Source organism: Elephas maximus, chromosome 24 (assembly GCF_024166365.1).
Source record: "Elephas maximus indicus isolate mEleMax1 chromosome 24, mEleMax1 primary haplotype, whole genome shotgun sequence".
Lineage (NCBI taxonomy): Eukaryota > Metazoa > Chordata > Mammalia > Proboscidea > Elephantidae > Elephas > Elephas maximus.
In genome coordinates this window covers 66,550,382-66,564,593 of record NC_064842.1, presented here as the reverse complement: position 1 = coordinate 66,564,593, position 14,212 = coordinate 66,550,382, and positions in this window count along the sequence as shown.

The window sequence follows — 14,212 nt, the reverse complement described above, 5'->3', positions numbered from 1 at the left end:
ACCTTAACCCAAACACCTAAGCAAACACTACCCCTAACCCTAACCCTCATCCTTAACCTAAACTTCACCCTAAACCTAAGCCTAATCCAAACCCTAAAACTAAACCTAACCCTAAACTATCCCCTCACTCTAACCCTAAACCTAAACCTAACCCTATCCCTAACTCTAACCCTGACCCTAACCGTAACACCCGAAAACATCAGCATAACTGGAAACCTAACACTAACACTCACACGGACCCCTAACCCTTTCCCTAACCTTAACCCTATAACTAATTTTGGCTCTAACCCTCACCTAAACCTAACCCTTACCCTAACCCTAACCATAAGCCTAAACTTTACTCTACCCTAACCCTATCCTAAGCCTAACAATAACTCTAAAACTAACACTAACCCTAACCCTAAACCCTAGCACTAACTCTAAATTTAAACCTAAGTGTAACCGTAACTGTCAACCTATCTTAAAATTCGCCCTATCACTAACCTGAAGGTAACCCTAACTTTAACCCTAACCCTACCTCTAAACCTAACTGTAACCTTAACATTAACCCATCTGAAACCCTAAACCTAACCCTTACAATAATTCTGGCCCTAACCCTCAACCTAAAGCTAATACTAATCCTAACCCTGACCCTAACCATTACCTAACCTTAACCCTACCACGAACTTAAACAAAACCTTAAACCCTAACCCTAACTCTAACCCTAACCCTAGCCCGAACCCAAACCCTGACGCTAACTCTAACTATGACTCTAACCCTCACCCTAAAACTAATCCTAAACCCTAGCACTAACACTGACTCTAAACCTGACCCTAACCCTAGCCCGAACCCAAACCCTAACGCTAACTCTAACTATGACTCTAACCCTCACCCTAAAACTAATCCTAAACCCTAGCACTAACACTAACTCTAAACCTGACCCTAAACCTAGCTTAGCCCTACCCTGTACTGTAAACCTAGCCTTAAGCCTAACCATACCACTACCCTAACCCTAACTCTATCTCTAGCCCTAACCCTAACTCCTACCCTAACCCTAACACTAACCCTAACCCTAAGTCGAACTCTAACCCTAACAATAACAGTTGCCCTAAACCCTCACTTTAACTGTAAACCTAAACCTAACCCTCACCCTAACCCCTAACTGTATCCCCCAACACTAACCCTAATACTATCCCTAACCCTAACCAGAACCCCTAAGCCCTAATGATAACCCTAACCCTAGAACAAAACCTAACCCCTAACACCAAAGCCTATCCCAAAACATAACGCTAACTCTAACCCTAACTCTAACACTAACGCTAAACCTAATCATAAACCTAACACTAACCCTAAACCAAACCTAACCATGACCAGAACCACAATGCCTAACCGGAATCTTCACCCAAACCCTAACCCTAAACTACACCTCTAACTCCTAACACCTTACCATAACCATAATCCTAACCCTATCCAACCCTAACCCTAAACCTAAACCAAACCCCAACCATAACGCCTAACACAAACCGTAACCCTAACCCTAAATGTAAAACTAAATTTAAACCTAGGTTAAAACCTAACCCTACCCTAAAACTAAAAAAAAGGAACCCAAAAACTTAACCCTAACCCTAAACATAACCTTAACACTAACCTGAAAACTAACCCAAACCTTAGCCATAACCCTAACCCTAACCCTCACCCTATCTTAAACTTCACCTTATCCCTAACCTAAAGCTACCCCTAACTTTAACCCTAACCCTACCCCTAAACCTAACCCTAACCTTAACCTTGGCCCACCTGTACCCCTAAAACTAACCCTTACAATAACTTTGACCCTAACACTCACCCTAAACCTAATCCTAATCCTAACCCTGACCCTAACCCTAACCTAAATTTAACCCTAAATTTAACCTTACCATATACTTAAACCTAACCCTAACCCCTAACCCTAACTCTAACCCGAACCCTAGCCCTCAACCTAACCCTAAACTTAACCGTAACACTTACCCAAAAAACTCACCTTAAATGTAAACGTAACTCTAACTCTTACCCTAACCCTGAACTTAACCCTAATTATAACCCTACCCTAAACCTAACCAAAACACTCACCCCTAACCCTAACTCTAGCCCTAATCCTTAGCCTAAACCTAACCTTAACCCTAACCTAACCTTAACCACTAACCCTAAGTCTAACTCTAAACCTAATCATAAACCGAACCCTTACTTTAACCAAAATTTCACTCTAATCACAACCCTAACCCTACCCTAACTTCATTCAAAGCCTAATCCTAAGCAAAACTAACACTACCCCTAAACATAACCCTAGCCCTAAAACTAACCCTAACCCCTAACGTCACGCTTAACATAAACTTCACCCTAACCCGAACCCTAAAACTAAACATAACACTAAATCTCCCCCAAACTCTAACCCTAACCCTAATTCTAACCATAAACCTAACCCTAACCCTAAACTTAACCCTAACCCTGACCCTAACTCCAACTCTAACCCTAAAACTTACCCTACACACTCAGCTTAAATGGAAACCTAGCACTAACCCTCACCCTAACATCGAAACCTAACCCTAATCCTTAACCCAACCCTATCTCTAACCATAGCCTAGTCCTAAACCTAACCAAGACTTAAACCTAACACTTACCCTAACCCTAACTCTAATCCTAACCTTAACCCTAACCTTAATCCTAACCTTAACCTTACCCCCTAACGCTAACCCTAAGCTCAACACTCACCCTTAAAATAAACTTTACCCTAGCCGTAGCCCTAACCCTAAACCTGACCCTAACATTAACCCAAACACCTAACCCTAAACCTGACCCTAACATTAACCCAAACACCTAAACCTAATCCTAACACTAAGCCCAACCCTAAACCTAACCCTAACCTTAACCCAAATGCCTAAACCTAACCCTCACCCTCATCCTTAAACTTCACACTAAACCTAAGGCTAACCGTAACCCTAAAACTAAAGCTAACCCTTAACTATCCCCTAACTCTAGCAGTAACCCTAAACCTAATGCTAACCCTAGCCCTAACCTTAACACCCTAAAACATCAGCTTAATGTAAACCTAACAGTAACCCTCCCATGAACCCCTAACCCTAACCCTATCCCGCATCCTACACCTAACCCAGACCTAAACCTAACTCTTTCTCTAACCCTAAACTTAACCCTAACCTTAACTCTACCCTAACCCTAACAATAACTCTAAACCTGACCATAACCATAATCCTTAACCCTAGCACTAACTCTAACTCTAACCCTAAGCTAGCCCTACCCTTTACCGTAAACCTAGCCTTAATCCTAACCTTACCCCTACCCAAAACCTAACTCTATACCTAACCCGAACACTAACCTTAACCCTACTCTAACCTTAACCCAAACCCTGACGATTAACTGAAACTTCACCCTAACCCCAACAACAAACAACACTAACCCCCTAACAACAAACAACCCTAACCCCCTAACAACAACACTAACCCTCTAACAACAAACAACCCTAACACCCGAACAAACAACCCTAACCCCCTAACAAAAACAACCCTAACCCCCTAACAAGAAACAATACCAAGCCCATAACAACAAAGTACCCTAACCCCCTAACAACAAACAACCCTAACCTCTTAACAACAAACAACAGTAACCCCCTATCAAAAACAACCCTAACACCCTAACAAACACAATACTAACACCCTAACAACAACCCTAACCCCCTAACAAACACAACCCTAACATCCTAACAAACACATTAACCCCCAAACAAACACAACCCTAACCCCCTAACAAAAAAACCCATAACTACCTACCAAACAACCCTAACCCCCTAACAAACACAACCCTAACCCCCTAACAAAAACAACCCTAACTACCTAACAAAGAACCCTAAATCCCTAACAACAAACAACCCTAACCCCCATCAACAAACAATCCTAAGCCCCTAACAAAGAACAACCCTAACCCCCTAACAACAAACAACCCTAACCCTGTAACAAAAACAACATTAACCCCCTAACAAAAACAACCCTAACCCCCTAACAACAAACAACACTAACCCCCGAACAACAAACAATCCTAAGCCCCTAAAAAAAGAACCTTAACGCCCTAATAAGAAACGACACTAACCCTCTAACCACAAACAACCATAACCCCCTAACAACAAACAACCCTAACCCCCTAACAACAAACAACTCTAACCCCTAACAAACACAACCCTAACACCCTAACAAACACAACATTAACCCGCAAACAAACACAACCATAACCCCCCAAGAAAAACAACGCTAACCTCCTAACAACCCTAAACCCCTAACAAAAACAACCCGCACCCCCTAACAAACAGCCCTAACCCCCTAACAACAAACAACCCTAACCCCCTAACAACGCTAACCCACTAACAAAAACAACCCTAACCCCCAACAGCAAACAACCCTAACCCCATAACAACAAACAACACTAATCCCCTAACAACAAACAACCCTAACCCCCTAAAAACAAACCCTAACCCCTTAACATCGAACAACCCTAACCCCCTAACAAAAGCAAACCTAACCCCCTAACAAACACAACCCTAACCCTCTAACAACAAACAAACCTAACCACCTAACAACAAACAACCCTAACCTCCTAACAACAAACAACCGTAACCCCCTAACAAACACAACATCATTAACCCCCAAACAAACACAACCCTAAACCTCTGACAAAAACAACCCTAACCGCCTAACAAACACAACACTAACCCCCTAACAACAAACAACCCTAACCCCCTAACAAAGACAACCCTAAATCCGTAACAGCAAACAACTCTAATCCCCAACAACAAACAACCCTAAACCCTTAACATCGAACAACCCTAACCCCCTAAAAAAAGCAACCCTAACCCCCAACAACAAACCTAACCACCTAACAACAAACAACCCTGACCCCCTAACAACAAACAACCATAACCCCCTAACAAAAACAACCCTAACCCCCAACAACAAACAACACTAACCCTCTAACAACAAACAACCCTAACCCCCTAACAACAAACAACCCTAACCGCCTAACAAAAACAACCCTAACCCCCTAAGAACAAACAACCCTAACCCCCTAACAACAAACAACTTTAACCCCCTAACAGACACAACCCTAGCACCCTAACCAACACAACATTAACCCCGAAACAAACTCAAGTCTAACCCCTAACAAAAACAACCCTAACCTCCTAAAAAACAACCCTAAACCCGTAACAAAAAAACCCTAACCCCCTAAGTAAGAACCCTAAACCCCTAACAACAAACAACCCTAACCCCCTAACAACAATCCTAAGCACCTAAAATAACAACCCTAACCCCCTAAGAAACAACCCTAATTCCCTAACAACAAACAACCCTAACGCCCTAACAACAAACAACCCTACCCCCTAACAACGAACAACCCTAAACCCTTAACAGCAAACAAACCTAACCCTTAACAAAAACAACACTCACCCCCTAACAAACACAACCCTCACCCGCTAACAAACACAACCCTAAATCCCTAAGAAACACAAAATTAACCCCCAAACACAACCCTAACCCCCTAACAAAAACAACCCTAACCCTCGAACAAACAACCCTAAACCCCTAACAAAAGCAACCCTAACCCCCTAACACACAACCCTAACCGCCTAACAAAAACAACCCTAACCCCCTAGCTGATGGTGCCGTCTGAGCCGATTCAAGCATCATCGCGTCCAATCACATTGAAATGCTTTGAATCAAAACAAATTGAATAGATTCGAAAAGGTTAGGGTAGAGTGGTTTTTGATAGGGTAGACTAGGGTAGACGAAAGTAGACTACAGTAGAGTAGACAGGAGAAGTCTAGTTAGTAGCCTAGACAAGTCAGCTAGACTAGTCCGACTAGTGGTATAGATCAGTAGGCTAGACAACTAGCCTTGAAGAGTACCCTTGCCTTGACAACTAGTAGTCTTAACTAGAACCCTGGCCGTATCGCTACCCATAACTACTACCCTTTCCGTAACCAGTTTCCTTAACTAGTACCCTGGCCTTAACTAGTAGTATGAACTTGTACCCTTGCATCAACTAGTAGCCTAAACTAATACTCTTGCCTGAAGTAGTAGCCTTCACTTTTACTTTGCCTTCCTACTAGCCTTAACTAGTACCCGTCCATGAACTAGTACTCTTAACTAGTACAGTGGCCCTAACTAGTAGCCTGAACTAGTACCCTTGCCTTAGGTAGTCCCTTTTCCAAACTAGTACCCTTCTTGAGTACCCCTATGGTAGGGTATGGTACAGTAGGGTGTCATAAGGTAGGGTAGCATACGGTAGAACAGAGAAAACAGAATCCAATAGAATAGAAGAGGATAAGTCAGGATAGGTTAGTTTCGTGTAGGGTATGGTAGAGTAGCATAGGATGGAATAGAGAAAAGAGAAAACGAGAATCCAATACAACAGAATCGAAAAGAAGAGACTAGATGAGGAAAGACTAGGGCGGGATAGGGTTCTGTCGACTAGAAGAGCGTAGAATGGTGTGGAATGGAGTCAAATGCAGTCAAACCGAGATGAATAGACTAGAAAAGAGTTGAATAGAGCGGACTAGCACCGAATAGGGACATATAGGGCTGAGTCGAGCCCAATCGAGCCCAATCAAGTCCAATCGACCAGATTCGAGCTGAATGGAGCCGAATGGAGCTGGAATGAGCCCAATAGAGACCAAGAACATGAGCCAAGCTAGATCGAGCCAAATCGCACCTAATCGCATCCTATTGCATCGAATCTCGTCCAAGTCCATCCAATCCCACCAAAACCCATCGAATCTCATGAAATCTCACCGAATCCCGTCCAATTGTGTCCAATCGGGTCGAACTGAATGCAATCGAATTCAATAGAACAGCTTAGAGTAGTGTAGGTTAGGCTGGGATTCAACAGGGTAGGGCACAGAGGACTAGACTAGAGAAGCATAGAGTAGAAGAGAAGAGAATACAAAGAGTAGAATGGAGTAGAGTGGAGTAGAGTAGACTAGTCAGAGTCGAGTAGTGCAGAATAGAGATGAATAGATCCAATTCGAGCTGAATCGAGTCGAATGGAGAGGAAATGAGACAAATCTCCATGAATGGAATAGATTAGAGTAGGGTGGGGGAGAAGAGAATAGAATAGTGTAGAATGGAGTCGAACAGAGTAGAATGGTGTGGAATGGAGTCGAATGAGCCAAATAGAGACGAATAAAGTAGAAAAGAGTTGAATAGAGCTGAACAGGGCCGGATAAGTTTGGATCGAGCCTAACGATGCTGAATCGAGCAGAATCGAGCCAAATTGACCCGATTCAAGCCAAAGAGAGCTAAATCAAGCCAATTCAAGCCTAATCCCATGGAATCGCCTTGAAAGGCATTGAATCGAATCGAATCGATTAGAGTAGAGGAGGGTAGAGTAGGAGGGGTTAGACTAGAACAGAACACAAGAGAAAGAATCGAATCGAATGAAGTAGAGACGAGTACGGTAGAATAGAGTCCAATAGAGTTGAACAGAGCCAAACAGAGCTGAGTGCAGCCGAATCCACCAAATTCGAGGTGAATCGAGAAGAATCATGTCGAATCGCGTTGAAAAGTGTCGAATCCAATCAAATAGTTTAGTGTAGTGCAGGAGAGATGAGGGTAGGGTAGGGTAGAAAAGAATAGATTAGAATAGAACAGAAAGAATAGAGAAGAGTAGACTAGAAGTCAAATCGAGTCAAATCCTGCCGAAACGAGCCGAATAGAGAGGAAAAGGGCCAAGTCCAACCGAATCGAGTTGAATTCGCACAAAAAGGAGCTGATTCGAGCCGATATGACCTGAATCAGGCCGAATCCCGTTCAAGTCTGTTGAATAGAATAGAACAGATTACCGCAGGCTAAGTTAGAGTAGGGTAGGATAGACCAAAATGCAGTAGAACAGAACAGGATAGAAGAGAACTGAAAGAATAGAATAGGGTCGAGTAGTGCAGAGTCTAGAAGAACAGAGTTGGATATTGCCGACTAGAGCAAAATAGAGCCCAAAAGACCCAACGTGATAGAAATCAAGATGAATGGTGCCGAATCCCGGGGAATCATGCTGGATCGCGTCGAATCCCGTTGAGTTGCATTGAATCCCATCCATTCAAGTCCAATCAAATCGAATCGATTAGAATAGACTCGAGAAGGGTAGAGTACAAGACAATAGAAGAGAGAAGAATACAGTCGGATGGAGTAGAATGGTGTAGAATGGAGTTGAAAAGAGATACTAGAGTTGAGGAGACTCATAGAGCCATATAGAGTTGAATAGAGCCTATTCAAGCTGAATAGAGCTGACCAGGGCGAAATGGAGCCGGTCAGAACTGAATCGAACCGATTGGAGCCCAAGAGGGATGAATGGAGTGCAACGGAGCCGATTGGAGCCGAATCGCATCGAAATGCGTGGAATCGAATCCAGTGGAATAGATTAGAGTAGGGTTGGTTAAAATAGAGTAGAAGAGAATTGAACACAGTAAAAGAGAATAAAAAGAATACAAGAGAATCGAGTCCAAAAGCTTAGAGCAGAGCAGAATAGTGTAGAGTAGAACAGAGTCGAATAGAGTCGAATCGAGCCAAATGGAGAAGAAACAAGGCAAATCGCGTTGAATCCCCTCGAACCAATTCCAGTCAATTAGGGTAGGGTGGAGTCAAATAGTGTCGAGTGGAGTAGAATGCTGTGCAACGCAATCGAATGGAGTCGAAAAGAGCCGAATAGTGCTGAAGAGGGCCGAAGAGGGCCGAATCGAGCTGAATTGAGCCAAATCCAGCAAATCGAGCCGAATGGAGCCGAATGGAGCCGAACCCAGCTGAATCGACACTCTTCGAGCCAAATGGAGCCGAATGGACATGAATCGAACCAACTCGACCTGAATCGTGTCCAAATTCATGGAATCGAATTGAACAGATTAGAGTAGGGGAGGTTCGGGTATGGCAGGGTGGAATAGGGCAGAGTAGCATAGAATAAAACAGAAGAGGATAGAAGAGAACAGAACAGTACAGAACGAATACAGAAAACAGTAGGCTAGAGCAGCGTAGAGGGAAACAGAGTAGAGTAGAATAGATTCGAACAGAGCTAAATAGAGCCAAACTGAGCCGAATCGTGTCCAAATGGGTTGAATCCAATCAAATGGATTAGAATAGATTAGAGTTGGGTAGCATAGGGTAGGGTAGACTAGAGTAGAATAGAACAGAACAGAATAGGAAGAAGAAAGAAAATAGAGAAGAGTAGACTAGAGTACGATAGAGTAGGCTAGTGTAGAATAGGGTAGACTCGAATACGGCTGAATAGAGCCGAATGGAGTCGAAATGAGAGGAATCACGTCTAATCGACTCGAGTAAATTAGAGTGGTGTAGGATAGAGTAGAGCAGAATAGTGTAGAATGGTGTGGAATAAAGAGTAGAATGGAGTCAAATAGAGACGAAAAGAGTAGAGAAGAGTCGAATAGAGCAGAATAGGGCCGAAAGAGGCCGAATTGAGCAGAATCGAAGCAATTCAAGCCAAAACGAGCCGAATAGAGCCAAATCGAATCGAATCGAATCGAGCTGATTCAAGCTTAATCACGTCGAATCCCGTTCAGTGCATCCAATCCAATCCAAACGTCTAGATTAGAGAAGGGGAGGGGAGGGTGGAATAGAATAGAGTAGAGTAGACTAGAAGAGATTAGAACAGAATAGAAGGAAAAGAATAGAGTAGAAAAGAGTAGGGTCGAATAGACTCGAATAGAGTCGAATAGAGCCGAATAGGCCAAATAGAGACGAATAGAGAAAACAGAGCTGAATGGAGCCGAATAGAGACGTAAAGGAGCCATATAGAGCCGATTCGCACCTAATCGAGCTGAATCAAGCAGAATCACGCCGACTGTCACTGAATAGCGTCGAATCACATCGAATCACGTCGAATCGCGTCAGATCACATCGTTTTGTGTCGGACCGGGTCGAATCGCTTCGGATCGCATCGGATTGCATCGAATGTCGTCGAATCACGACGAATCACGTCCCATCACGTCCAATACCTTCGAATTGCGTCCAATCTCCTAGAATTCTGCTGAATCACGTCGAATCGTATGGAATCTCGTCTAATCTCTTTGAATCCCGTCAAATGCCTTCGGACCTTGTCGAATCCCGTCGAATCCTGTCAAATCGCGTCGAAGTGAATCGAATTGAACCAAATAGATTCAAGTAGGGTGGGTTTGGGTGGGGTGCAGTAGGCTTGGGTAGGGTAGGATAGAACAGAGTCCAACAGAATAGGAGAGAACAGAACAGAAGAGAAAGAATCCAGCAGAATAGAATAGAGGAGAAAAGAGTCAGATAGTGCAGAACATAGCCGAATTGAGGCGAATGGAGACAAAACAAGATGAATCGCGTTGAATCGCTTCGAATCGGGTCAAATCGAATCCATTCGAATAGATTAGGGTAGGGAAGGGTAGACGAGAATAGAGGAGAATAGTGCAGAATGGTGTGGAATGGATTAGAACGGAGCCGACTAGAGACGAATCGAGTAGAAAAGAGTCGAATAGAGCATAGTTGGGCCGAATAGGGCCAAAGAAGGCCTAATCGAGCAGAATCCAGCAGAATCGATGCCATTGGAGCTGAATGGAGCAAAATGGAGCCCAATCGAACCGATTCGAAGCGAATTGATCTGATTCAAGCCTAATCGGGTCGAATGGCGTGAAAATGCGATGACTCGAACAGAATCAAAGATTAGAGAAGGGGAGGGGAGCGGCTGGGAGGGTAGAACAGAACAGAATAGAACAGTACATAATAGAAGGAAGAGAATATAGCACAGTACGGTAGAGCAGAGAAGAGTAAAGTAGAGAAGAGTAGAGTCGAACAGAGTGAAATAGTGCAGAACAGAGCTGAATAGAGCCAATTCTAGCCGAATCGAGCCCAATGGAAACAAAACGTGATGAATCGCGTCGAATAGCGTCCAATCGAATCCATTAGAATAGATTAGAGTAGGGTAGGGTAGGGTAGAACAGGATAGAGTAGAATCGAGTCGAATGGAGTTGCATAGAGAAAACTAGAGTAGAAAAGAGTCGAATCGAGCCGAATAAGGCTGAACCAAGTCGAATTGAGTTGAAACAAGCTGAATCGAAGCGATTCAAGCCAAATCGAGCTGAATCGAGCTGATGGTGCCGAATGAGCCGATTCAAGCATCATCGCGTCCAATCCCATTGAAATGCTTTGAATCGAATCCAATTGAATAGATTCGAAAAGGTTAGGGTCGGGTGGTTTTTGATAGGGTAGACGAAAGTAGACTAGAGTAGAGTAGACAAGAGAAGTCTAGAGTAGTAGACTTGAAGAGTCCCCTTGCCCTGACAAGTCCCCTAAATTCTGAATCTGAACTACTCCCCTTGCCTTAACTAGTATCCTGAACTAGTAGCCTTGTCTGAACTAGTAGCCTTAACTAGTAGCCTTGCCTTAAGTAATAGTCTTAATGTCTACCCTTGCCTTACTAGTACCCTGAACTAGTAGCCCTGCCTTAACTAGGACCCTGGCCTTCACCAGTAGCCTTCACTAGTACCCTGGCCTTCACTAGGAGCCTTGCCTCAACTAGTACCCTTAACCAGTACCCTCGCATTAACTAGTAGTCTTAAGTAGTACCTGGCCTTCTCAGTCCCCATAAGCCCTACCCTGGCCTTAACCAGCTGCCTTAACTGGTACCCTGGTCTTAACTAGTAGTATTCACTTGTACCCTTGAATCAACCGGTAGCCTAAACTAGTCGTCTTGCCTTAAGTAGTAGCCTTCACTTGTAGGTTGCCGTAACTAGTATCCTTAACTAGTACCTGTGCCTTAACTAGTACTCTTAACTAGTACAGTGGCCATAACGAGTAGCCTGAACTAGTAGCCTTGTCTGAATTAGTCCCCTGAACTAGTAGCCTTGCTTTAGGTAATAGCCTTAATGTCTGCCCTTGCCTTACTAGTACCCTAAACTAGTAGCCAAGCCTTAACTACTACCCCTAACTAGTAGCCTTGCCTTAACTAGTACCCTTGCCTTAACCAGTTGCCTTAACTAGTACCCTGGCCTGAACTAGAAGTATCAACTTGTAAACTTGCATCAAAGAGTAGCCTTAACTAGTACTCTTGCCTTAAGTAGTGGCCTGAAGTAGTACTCGTGCCTTAGCTAGTACTCTTAACTAGTACAGTGCCCCTAACTAGTATCCTGAACTAGTAGCCTTCTCTAAACTAGTCCCCTTAACTAGTAGCCTTGCCTTCACTAGTACCCTGGCCTCTCAAGTAGCCTTAACTAAGACCCTGGCCTTCACTGGCAGCCTTAACTAGTACCCTTAACTAGTACCCTCGCATTCACTAGTAGTCTGAACTAGTACCCTGGCCGTATCAGTACCCAGAACTACTACCCTTGCCGTAACCAGTTGCCTTAACTAGTACCCTGGCCTGAACTAGTAGTATTCGCTTGTAATCTTGCATCAACTTGTAGCCTTAGCTAGTACTCTTGCCTTTACTAGCAGCCTTAACTAGCACCCGTGCCTTTACTAATACTCTCAACAAGTACAGTGCCCCTAACTAGTATCCTGAACTGGTAGCCTTGTCCTAACTAGTACCCTTAATTAGGGGCCTTAGCTTAAGGAATAGTCTTAATGGCTACCCTTGCCTCAACAAGTACCCTTAACTAGTACCCTTGCATTAACTAGTAGTCCTAACTAGTGCCCTGGCCTTAACTAGTAGTATTCGCTTGTAATCTTGCATCAACTAGTAGCCTTAACTAGTACTCTTGCCTTAAGCAGTGGCCTTAATTTGTACCTTGCCTTAACTAGCAGCCTTCACTAGCTCCCGTGCCTTTCCTAGTACTCTTAACTAGTACAGTGCCCCTAACTAGTATCCTGAACTGGTAGCCTTGTCCTAACTAGTACCCTTAACTAGGAGCCTTGCCTTAAGGAATAGTCTTAATGGCTACCCTTGCCTCAACAAGTACCCTTAACTAGTACGCTTGCATTAACTAGTAGCCTTAACTAGTACCCTGGCCTTATCAGTACCCAAAACTACTACCCTTGCCTTAACCAGTTGCCTTAACTAGCAGCCTGGAGTTAGCCAGTAGGATTAACATGTACCCTTGCATTGACGAGTAGACTTAACTAGTACTCTTGCCTGAACTGGTGGCCTTAACTAGTACTCTTAACTAGTACAGTGGCCCTAACATGTATTCTGAACAAGAAGCCTTGTCGTAACTAGTACCCTTAACTAGTCGCCTTGACTTAAGGAACAGTCTTAATGTCTACCCTTGCCTTACTAGTCCTCTTAACTAGTAGCCAAACCTTAACTAGTACCCTTAAGTAGTAGCCTTGCAAGGACTAGTAGCCCAGCCTTAACCAGTACCATTGCCTCAACTAGTACCCTGGCATTAACTAGTAGTCTGAACTAGTACCCTGGCCTTATCGCTACCCATAACTACTACCCTTGCCTTAACCAGTTGCCTTAACTAGTACCCTGGCCTTAACTAGAAGTATCAACTTGTAAACTTGCATCGAATAGTAGCCTTAACTAGTACTCTTGCCTTAAGGAGTGGCCTGAACTAGGACTCGTGCCTTAGCTAGTACTCTTAACTAGTACAGTGCCCATAGCTAGTATCCTGAACTAGTAGCCTTCTCTTAACCAGTAGCGTTGCCTAAAATAGTACCCTGGCCTTCTCCAGTAGCCTTAACTAAGACCCTGGCCTTCACTGGCAGCCTTAACTAGTGCCCTTAACTAGTACCCTCGCATTAACTTTTAGTCTTAACTAGTAAACTGGCCGTATCAGTACCCAGAACTACTACCCTTGCCGTAACCAGTTGCCTTAACTAGTACCCTGGCCTTAACTAGTAGTATTCACTTGTATTCTTGCACCAACTAGTAGCCTTAACTAGTACTCTTACCTTAAGTAGTGGCCTGAACTAGTACTCGTGCCGTATCTAGTACTCTTAACTAGTACAGTGCCCCTAACTAGTATCCTGAACTAGTAGCCTTCTCTTAACTAGTCCCTTAACTAGTAGCCTTCTCTTAACTAGTACCCTTAACTAGTAGCCTTGCCTTAACTTGTACCCTGGCTTTCTCCAGTAGCCTTAACTAAGACCCTGGCCTTCACTGGCAGCCTTAACTAGTACCCTTAACTAGTACCCTCGCGTTAACTAGTAGTCTGAACTAGTACCCTGGCCTTATCAGTACCCATAACTACTACCCTTGCCTTAACCACTTGCCTTAAGTAGCAACCTGGACT